At 50.8% G+C, this 10951-nt stretch overlaps 1 long non-coding RNA gene across 1 annotated transcript; it reads left to right on the top strand.

Moving 5' to 3' along the window:
* The first annotated feature begins 2885 nt into the window (after nucleotides 1-2885).
* LOC133060609 (uncharacterized) lies at nucleotides 2886-10567 on the top strand. Its single transcript, XR_009693790.1, has 4 exons — nucleotides 2886-2984; nucleotides 6740-7015; nucleotides 7134-7243; nucleotides 8166-10567. It is a non-coding gene; the product is annotated as an uncharacterized LOC133060609 (long non-coding RNA).
* Nucleotides 10568-10951: the final 384 nt, after the last annotated feature.

Genomic DNA, 10951 nt, shown 5'->3' with positions numbered 1-10951 from the left:
AGAGATAGGCATTCCCTCCTCTCACTCAGGTACTGGGGCTTTCCTTGGTTTTCAGCTCCTATCTGGGAAATGGGGAGGTTGAGGAAGGCTTGGATAGGAAAAGTCTGAGGATGGGAGAGAGTCAGGGGCTTGGTTCCATCCCTAACTCTCTGAATCAAATTTTCCAGCTCTAATGTGGGGTTGATAGCATGCTCCCTGACAATCCACAGAGGTGTAAAGACCACGGAATGAGAAAATAAACCTGGAAACACTTGTAAACTGTGAAGTGCTGTCTATATAAAAAAAAAAATTAAAATTTTGTCTTAGAGGGTCATGGATTGGTCAAGAAGCAAACTAGATTTAGCCAGTGAATCCCCGAGGGTCCCCATGAGAAAGCCCACTGGCCTTCACCTTCACTCGTGGAGCCCACCATGTCGTGCCATGCTGGCAAAAGGGTGCGGAGGGAAATCCTACAATCAGGAGGGTTCAGGATCCAGTTAGGCGAGAGGCAAAGGTGTCCTTGGAGCACAGAAGGAGGGAGGTAGTTGGCTCCCTGGGGTGAGGCAGGGAGGAAGACTTCCTGGAGGAGTCAGCCTTGAGAGGACTCTTTAAGGAATGGTTATAGCTCCCATGGGGAGAAAGGGAAGTATATTGCAGGCAGAGACAAATTACAGCAGAAGAATCCAGGAATGAGAAAGTGTGTCATGTGTTCAGGGAAAGGACATGAAATGTGGCTGAAATGCAGGCTGGAAGGAGGGAGGTTCAGATGAACTCGTTGGGCAGAGCTTCCAGTGCTTCCCAGCTGCTGCTGCTGCTGCTGCTAAGTCGCTTCAGTCACATCCGACTCTGTGCAACCCCATAGACAGCAGCCCACCAGGCTCCTCCGTCCCTGGGATTCTCCAGGCAAGAACACTGGAGTGGGTTGCCATTTCCTTCTCCACCAGTGCCTCCCTAGGGAACTCAGACTCTATCCTGAAGTTGATGAGGGTGCATGAAGGCTTTGCAACAGGGGAACAATGTAGTCAGGTGGGGGTTCTGGAAAGATCCCTGCAGTAGCTGCCGAGGATGTATAAAGGCAAGAAGAGGGAAGAGAGGACAGACTGAAGCTGTTGCCTTGAGTTGAAGGTGGCCTGAGCTAAGGCAATGGCAAGAGGGTGGGAGAAGGGACAGATGGGTGAAGACTTTCCAGAACAGAAGAGCAGAATATTCAGTAGAATAATTTGAGGGAGAGAAGGTAAAGATGACTTAATTTGTGGATAGGGACAGCATTAACGGTGATGGGGAACCCAGGAACAGAGCTGGGTGAGGTTCCCTTCAAAGTCCCCACTGGACATCCGTTTCTTCAAGAGCTGTCTGTGTTGTACCTCCAAATGTGGGAGCAGATTAAGACCCAGCATCTTCCAGGGAGAGGCTAAAGTGAGAGAAAACAGTGTTAGGGAGAGGCTAACAAGAGACCAGAGAATATTAGGAATCTTTTGGTTGTAAGTGACAGAACTCAATTCAACCTAAGTTTAAAAAAAAATTTTTTTTTAAGGAAAATGACAGAGATTAGGAGTCTAAAAAAAAAAGGGTCTAGTGGCTCTGTTATCTTGGAGTTTCAAGGGAGTGTCAACTTTAGGCATTGCTGGGTTCAGGGTTCCTGATAATGTCATTGGGTTATCTCCCTGCCACCTCCATCAGTCAATTCTGTTTGTTTCTGCCTTTCTTTAAGAATGGGCCACCTTCTTTCTCTCCCATGACAGATTGGCCCTCTCCAGTCCCAGAAAAGATACATGTTCAGAGTCTTTATCGGCTCACATTTCGGAAGGAGAAAGCCAGTGGTCCCCACCTGCTGCGTCAGCAGTGCTGGGGATGGTGGAGGCTTGATTGACCAGCCCATCACATGTGCAAGACCCAACCCAACCATTGTACTAAGGAGAATGGGGCCCTGTGACTGGCCTACTTGCCTTTCCCAGTGGGTAGGAACCTGTGAGGACACCCCCACAGGCCTGCAGGTTTAAGGGCAGAACCTGGGGAACACTGAGATTTCCAGGTTGCTCAGAACTTGGGAAGGAGACTGACGAGTCTGAGAGAGGTTCTAGGAGAAGCAAAGTCTTCAAGGGAGGAGACAAGTTCTACAAGGAGGCAATGGAAAAAGGCAAATTCTGGAAGGGGTGACAGGCACCCCCTGTTCTGGGCTCCAACCATCCACCCTCACTTGGTGTCGAAAAAGGCTGTGAGCCCTGGTGGGCCAGTAGATCCTTCCACAGCTTCCAGTAGAGCCCATTTCCCTACCTGTGATATGAGGACACTCACAGAATCACCAACCCCATAGGATGGGTGAAAGGTGGGAGCAGGTTGACACCGAAAAATGCCTACCCCGATGCCTGGCACACGCTAAATGCTCAGTAATTGGAAGCTACTTATTCTGCTGGTGGAAGAAATTGTTGATAGTGGCAGTGGTCATAGCCCCAGAATCCTGCGACCCTGATGCGGTAGAAGGTTTAGCTAATACCTTCAGGGCCACTGAGGCCTCACGCATTGATTCATTCAGCAGTCTTTATTTATTTATTTTTTTTATTATTATTATTATTATTTTTTTCCAGTGGGTTTTGTCATACATTGATATGAATCAGCCATGGATTTACATGTATTCCCAATCCCGATCCCCCCTCCCACCTCCCTCTCCACCCGATTCCTCTGGGTCTTCCCAGTGCACCAGGCCGGAGCACTTGTCTCGTGCATCCCGCCTGGGCTGGTGATCTGTTTCACCATAGATAGTATACATGCTGTTCTTTTGAAATATCCCACCCTCACATTCTCCCACAAAGTTCAAAAGTCTGTTCTGTATTTCTGTGTCTCTTTTTCTGTTCTGCATATAGGGTTATTGTTATCACCTTTCTAAATTCCATATACATGTGTCCATTCAGCAGTCTTTAATGGAGCCCCTGCTGTATGTACCCCAGTTCCTGTGTCAGACACGGCAGCACACAGGCGTCTGCAGCATCGGGAGATACGATATGATGGTGAGTAGCTACCATTCAGGATGACAGGTGCCACAGGGCCTGGGCTGTGGGAGCCCAGAGAAACTCCTGGGCTCCTAGGAGGGTCCAGGGCAACTCTATAGGAAAGCAACATTTGTGGTGGCTCCAAAAGACAACTGATGGGGACAAAAAATGCTGATGTTCTGGGGACTTCCCTGGTGGTCCAGTGGCTAAGACTCTGAACTCCCATTGCAGGGGGCCTGGGTTCGATCCCTGGTCAGGGAACTAGATCTTGCATGCTACAACTGAAAGATCCTGCGTGCTGCAACTAATACCTGGCGTAGCCAAATATATAAATAAATATTAAAACAAATTTTAAGTGCTAATGTTCTCTGCATGTCACAGTGGGTCAGATGCTTGGTGTGCTGAGCATTTTCATATAGGAGGTGGGGACTGCTGTTCCCATTTCATGGATAAGGGAATTAGGGACTCAGAGTGGGTAGGTGGCTTGCTCAGATTCACTGTACTTACAAGTGGGGGCACCAGGGCTGGCCTGACCCCACTGGCTGGGTTTACTAGGTGGAGAAGAGAGAGACAGGATGCCAGGGAGAAGGAGAAGGACAAGATGACCCAACCCTCTGGGATGGGGAGAGGAAGCCAGGAGTGCCCCCTGGAAAACCCACACCTGGGAGGGGGCGAGGCAGGGGCAGGAAAACAAGGACAAGGTGGGAACCTTGACCTTCAGCAAGTCCTGTGCCTCCTGGGACCTCGCTCTCCTTCTCTGTACAGTGGGGATGAGCAAGGCTATTATCTCCCTCCCCATTTTGCAGATGAGGAAATGGAGGTTAGAACCAAGCTTTCCAGCGATGGAGCTCACATGCCATGGCCACCACACTGCGGTGCTCCTGGAGCAAATGCGATGTGAGAGTTCACTGCAAACCCTCCTCTCTGTGTGAAGGGTGGTGGCCACAAAGGGCACCCAGAGGAGTGGGAGTCCCCACGGGAGCAGCTCTCAGGGGATCCCAGAAGACAGTCCTGTGCTTCTATTCAGAAACTCAGTCTCTTAAGGACCCTAGAGAAAATTTCATTCATGCCCTGGGAGGAATGCATGCCACTTGCAAATGCAGAAACTGAGCCCGAAAAGAGGGGAGCATCTTGTTCAAGGTCACACAGTGAGCCGTGATAGAAACCCATCCAGGGTGCAGCTGGTCTTACACCTGGCTCTGTGCCCCTTCTCCATCCCAAAATCTCCTCCTCACCAATGACCTCTCACCTTGCCTCCATTTGTAGCAATCTCTATCAATCTGAGCTGTTAATATGGACTAGGCACTTCATCTTTCTTTATCTCTGGTCCTCCAAGCTATCCTATGAAGTATTAGCCAGGGCAGCCATAAGGTCTATTGGTGGTGGTGGTTTAGTTGCTAAGTCGTGTCTGACTCTTGCAACCCCATGGACTGTAGCCCACCAGGCTCCTCTCTCCATGGGATTTCCCAGGCAAGAGTACTGGAGTGGGTTGCCATTTCCTACTCCAGGGGACCTTCCCAACCCAGGGGTCGAACCCAGGTCTCCTGCATTGCAGGCAGATTCTTTACCGACTAAGCTATAAGGGAAGCCCTAAGGTCTAGAAACAGAGGCAAATATACATACTTAATACATGGTTCATTGATTGAATATTACAAAACATGTTAAATAATAATCAGTGCATATAGACTTTATAGCCACCCTATAAATTATGCAGTCCTAATTTACAGATGAGAAAACTGAGGTTCAGAGATGTGAGAAGTCTCCCTCCTGGACTCACAGAAAGGAAGTGACAGCCTGAGGATTAGTATACAAGCATCTCTGACTCCAAAGTCTAGGGGCCTTGTCCCTACCCCAAGCTGCTGTTGGGTAAGAGGTGTACGACCTGCAAAGCAAGGTGAGGAATGACAGGAGGCTCTGATCCCCAGGGAAGAGGAAAGTAACAGTTATTGTGAACATAAGGCCTCTGAAGTCAGGCTGCCTGGGTTTGAATCCTGCTCTGCCCTCAGGCAAGTCACTGGTCCTCTCTGAACCTCATTTTTCCCATCTGTGTAATGGGAATGGTAATAATGTGCTCACTTCATTGGGTCATTGGGAGGGTTAGATTAGAAGAGTGTGTGGCATGTGGCTAGCACAGTGGAAGAGTTGCCTCTTGTTTGCTGGCCTCTTGGATGGCATTCTGCAGTGACTGCCTCGCCTACCAGCAGTACCGCTTTTATACCAACTGTGGGTTATGGAGCTGGCCACCTGGGCTCAGCTACTTGCTAGCAGGGTGGTCTAGAGCTTAGTGGGAGGCTTAAGGTGAGGCTCGTGAAGTTAAGCCTCAGGTCTCTCACTTGCATGGCCTTGTACCTTATTTTATATAATTTTCTATTCTTTTTCTTAAAGGGGCCCCCCCAATATTGTTTTAGCGCTACTGACAGCCTGCAAAACATGCATCAGCCTCTGTGTGTCTAATGCATTTGATCTCTCCATGTACCTAAATTTTCTCATTTCTTAAGTAGGGAGGGTGTTACTAAATGAATGAATAGGTGTAGAATGCTTTGAAAGCACCTGGTACATAGTAAATGCCCCAGTAACTATTGGCCTCTTAAGTGAGTCTCCAGCTGGTGAATATGCTAAGTGCAGCAGCAGTCAAGGTGCTAAATGCTTTACCCCGGTCCTGTTATTTAATGATGTTTAATCTTCACAGCAACCACTCCCATTTTACAGGTGAGAAAACAGAGGCTCAGAAAAATGAGATCACAGAGCCTGGAAGCTAGACGGGTCTGAATCGAGGGCCTTGCCCCTAACCACTACCCCCACTACCCTCCCAGTTTAGGATGGGCCCCTGTCCCCTGGCAGCTGAACCCGGAGGATCCAGGTCAAACCTCAGGCAAGCACTGTCTGCCAGGCTCTGGTCACCCGGAGGAGGGGGACGAGGGCCCCCCCCCCCAGGTCCAGCTGGGCCCTGGGCCCTGCCACACCTAGCACCCTTTTCCCGCCTGCCCCCTAGAACTTCCTCCAGAGCTCCTGTCACCAGAGGCCCTGGCCCAGGTGGGGCAGGGGCCAACGGGTGACAATGACCGATTTAGAAAGTAAAGTTGCTTCTCAAACAAATAAGAAAGAAGAGGAAAGAAAGAAATGGCCTGCCCGCTTCCTGCCCCACTCTCTCTCCCGGCACCTGGGGCCCAGCTGCAGGGTTTCACTGGTTGTTTGTTCATCCTGCCTTGAGGAGCCTCTTCTTAAAGCCCCAGGCTCCCTCCCCGCTGGGCTGCAGGATGATTGTGGAGCCCGTGGAAATAAGCACCCTCCGTGATTGTCGCATTGTTGTCCTCTCGAGTATTGTTTCGGATGACAATACCAGTAATCATAACAATCTGGGTTTCCTGCAGTTGGGAGAAGGGCGGGGATTACCAGCTTGGCTGTGGGAGCTGCCATCCTGGCTCTGAGACATCTGAGGTGTGAAGACCTGGCCAGGTTATCCCTTCTCTCTGGGCCTGAGTTGCCTTGTCTGTAAAGTGGGGGTGAGGTTGTGGTGGGGGTCGGATGAGCAGGGAAGACACAGGCATGCCCCGGTGGGGCATGTGTAATTACTGTGTAAGCCAGGGTCACACAGGAACACAATTCTAAGAGCCTCTGCAGGTGGGGGTGGAAAGCTTGGTGGACCTGAAGGTAAAATAATCCTGAAGCCCTTGGTATGTTCTAGCCGATGTTTTAAGTGCTTTGCGGAGAATAATCATTTCATCCTTACCACAACCAAATGAAGTAGGTACTATGTCGTCCCTATTTTACAGGTGTGGAAACTTAGATGCAGAAAAATGACTTGCCGGAGGTCAGCACATCTGATAGGTGCAGATGAGCTCAGCCTGCCTGGGTCCGGAGTCAGTGCTCTGAGCTGCAGGCACTGGCTTGGGGGCAAGTCTGGCTCTGAGAGTGATTTGCTGTGTGATGATGGACAAGTCCTCTGCCTTCTCAGCCTCCGTTCTTGATCTGCAACATGAGCAGCCGTGGTACCTGCCTACAGGGTCGGACAGGACTGAACGACTGAACATGCACGCACGCATGCGCAGGTATCAAAATCCTCGGGGAGATTTGCGGCCAGATTTAGTGACCAGGTAGAAAAAGACAATGATTGAATATACCAGGGGCCCAGGAAGCCATGGCTGTCACTGCCTTCATTATTATTAGTTTTAGAGTCACAGACAAGAGCCAGCCTAGAGGATGCTGAGGGCCCGGCCCAGCTCTGAAAATCTAAATCCTGTGGTTGCAGCTGGGGGAGTGACTCCAGCAGGCACCTGGTAAGAGGTGACTCCACCCGTTGGGGCTAATGGGGCTAAAAAAAAATCCCTGCGGCGCCACCATGCAAGTTGCCAGTCGCCTGCCCTCATTAAAGGCAAACTCTCCCACCCTGCTTCTCCACCCCGCCCCTACTTCCCGTGAGCTTTGTGGCTCCAGAGAAGTCACTTGGCCTCTCTGAGACGGAAAAGGACATGACCTACATTAGAGATGCTGTTGATAAAGTGCGTAGCCTAGCTCCTGACATGACGTCACCAAGAGGCAAGGAGAACCAGCATTTTGAGGCCAACCTATGTTCCAGTCTTCCCTGGGCACGTTTCCTGGACTCTCTGAGCCTGGAAAAGAGTTTCCCACAGCAGCCAACACACAGAAGTTGCATGACTAACAATTGTGGTTGGCTGTGAGCATTTCTTGTACTTTCCAAGGATGTCCAGAGCCCCTCGAAGATCCTGGGGTGTCTAACGTTCACTCTAGTGCTTGATTTCTCTGTCCCTCCAGAACTGTCCTCTGCCCATCTCCATCTGTTCTGTACTTGGTAGGTGACCTTGGTAGGTGACATCAATGGGTTTTGTCCTCTGGCTTCTGGTGGGGTGGGGCAGGAGGCAGAGGCAGGTGGAGAGTGACAGTCTATTTATTGCCCCAGCCCCTTCCTGCAGGGTACCCACAGGCTGCCCGTGTCCCTCACCCAAAGTCTGCAGTTCCAGTCAGCAGCCCCAGCATACAACTGTGGCTCTGGGTCCAGGTACCCCCTCCCTCCCCACCCTTCGGGCTGTGAGTGAAAACAACTCTGCATGATTGCCAGCCCTGGGACATCTGCCTTGTCCCTCCTAGTCTCCCTAAATCCTGCCCACATCTTTGTCATAGACCCTTGATTAAATTCTCTTCAAATTACTCAATTTGAATGCACCATCTGTTTCCTGCCAGGGCCCTGATCATGTGTGACGTGTACCCTGATGTATTCATCTAGGACTCCAGGTATGGTCGAATAATAAACATTCACACGGCTTTCACAGTCAGGTATTTATCTACTCAATTAATTTTTGCTGAGATCTGCCCTGTCCCAGGCTCTTGTGTTTGGAGCCGGGGGCAGAGATGACCAAGACAAGAGTCCCTGACCTCAGAGAACTCATGGGTTAGTCGGGGAGATGGATGCCTTAATAGACAACCACAGTAGTTGCTGAAAGCCGTGACAGAGGCTTGGGCAAACACTGTTGCAAGGCAGAAGGGAAGCCATCACGCTCAGAGAGGCTGTACAGCGGAAGGACTTTTGAGCATCATCTTTAAAAAAAAAGTGTAATAACATTTTATTTAGCCCAGCGTTTCAAAATATCAACAAATAATATTATCCAGTAAAATTGATGGAAAAATTCCAGAGGTTTTTACATCTTTTCCGAAGTCTTCCAAATCTGGTGTGTGTTTTGCACTTATGGCGCATCTTAGTTCGTCCTGATCACATGTCAGGGTTCTGTAGCCTCTAGTGTGGAGCAGCATGTCCTTTGATTCTCACAACAGCTCTGGGAGCTCAGTAGGGCTTTTGCTCCCACTTTGCAAGTTGAGGAAGCAGAGACTCAGGGGAGCATCTTGCCCAGGGTCACGACTACTCCCTGATGGGGGCAGGCTGGAACCGACAGCTGTGTGGTTGCAAAGCCTGTCTTCCTGCTGCCCTGGTCTGTCCCTGGACCAACCCCTTCTTGCCAGAGTGAAGCAGCTGACAAGGGCTAACGTCAAAACTTTAACTGAAGTCCTCTGACCCCAAATCCTGCAGTGTTTCTACCTCGGCTGATTCCAGGGGACAGATTAAGGGCAGGTTGTTGTTGTTCAGTTGCCAAGTCGTGTCCGACTCTGTGACGCGGTGGACTGCAGCCTGCCAGGTCCCCCATTCCCTCACCATCTCCCGGAGTTCACAGATAAGGGAAGATAATAAACTTCCAAAATGGGTTCCAACCCCTATTCTTCTAGGACCTTGAGACAGCATGGGGGTAGGGTGATGGCGGAGGAGAACTGAGCACTTCTGGTTAAGTTGCTAAATTCTCCCTTGGGAGGAAGGGATAGTTAAGGGGTGGGAGGTGAGGGCTGCACGGGATGGTGGCAACTAGACCAGGCAAACCAGAAAACGGCTGCAAGTGATCCTGGCGTCTTTGCCAACGCCGTGGCCCGAGATTCCTTCTGAGCTTGAACACAGGACTATCCAGAAACGCTCACTCCCAGAGCCTAGGGTCGTAGTTAAAGTTCACAGTGAGTTCGTTACCATCATTTTCACAATGATGCTTGGGAAATTACAATGGGATGATAAAGGTAAGACATTTGGATGAGCGACTTAGCCCAGATTCTCGGGGGTAGATTCTTAGACCCACATGCATGCATTGGAGGGAAAATCAGAGCCAGGGAAGAATGGCTGGAAGCAAGGGGAGTTCCCGGCACATCCAGGATGTGTGTTTATGTGTTTGTGATTCCAGAGATGTGTGACGCTAAGAGTAATGATCAGTAGTTGAGTATTCCCGACCTATTGATTACTCATCGATTATCCATCCACCCATAGAATCATCCATCCAACCATCCCCTTGAGGTCCTATATGCCTGCCCATGGACCTGTCTCTCAATTTGTTCTTTCCTTCACCCACCCTTCATTCATTCTGTCCCCTCTCCTGTCACCTACCCATCTGTCACCATCAACTCTGGACCCAATCATCTGCTGAATGCTCAACGGGCAACGGTGAGTAAAATTCAAGCCTTCCTTCAGACCTGGTGAGTGGACAGCCCTTAGTCCAAGCAAGGGAGCAAGTGTGGTGATGGAGAGGATTTCTAGGAGCTTCAAGGAGGAAATGCCCAATTGTGACTTCCTGTGAGTCAGGAAGCCTGCCTGAGGAAGAAACACCCAAGCTGGTCTTGAAAGAGGAACAGGGGCTTGTGAAGGCCGAAGAAGGAAGCCTGGCTGATGAGATGGGCAGTGATGCGGGCTGGCCAGGGATGCAGAAGAACCCGCCACAGAAGCTGGTGGGAGGGAATGGAGGAGCACTGGCCTCCAGCCAAGTTTCACCCCCGGCTCTCACGGTCACAACACAGACGTCCATCGCAACCTTCCCTGGCCTTCCCTTAGCACAGGGTCTGGGATGTCAGACTCAGAAGACCTAGACAGCACCCAAGATATCCCCCTTATTGCATCCAAGAAACTGACCTGCCAGAGTCTCCAACTCCGGTACCTTCTGGGTTCTCTCCCTTAGCATCTAGATCCCGACTCCTCCACACTCAGCGGACACTGCAGTCTTCACCCTTGCAGCCCCTCAGGGCCTGGCATGGAGTTGGGCCCAGAACAAGGGACCTTCCCCTGCCCCCATCCCTGTTTATCAATAATCAGATTGGTAGAGCTCACTCATGCTCTTTCCATTGTTTCATTTAATTCCCCCCGCCCCCGCAACAGTCCCAGGGGGGCTGGAATTCCTTCTCTTTTTACAGATGAGGGGGAGGGAAGTCTCAGGGAGGGCCAGGGGCTTGCCCAGAGCTGCAGAGCTCAAACACAGCAGAGCTGCCATTCTGACTGCTGGGCGGCATCTGCTCCAGGACGCCAGGAGACACCTCACATAGGCTGGTCCCCTGCTGATGCTGTGGACCGGTGGGGTCCGGAGGCACAGAAACCAAACCCAGGTGAGGGCCTGGGAGGTGGGGGAAGGACCCTGGAGAGGAAACCTCGGAGCTTGTTTTCACCTGTAACC

Source organism: Dama dama, chromosome 8, assembly GCF_033118175.1.
Source record: "Dama dama isolate Ldn47 chromosome 8, ASM3311817v1, whole genome shotgun sequence".
Classification (NCBI taxonomy): Eukaryota; Metazoa; Chordata; class Mammalia; order Artiodactyla; family Cervidae; genus Dama; species Dama dama.
The sequence above is the reverse complement of the archived record's forward strand: the minus strand, read 5'-3'. Positions and strand labels throughout refer to the sequence as shown.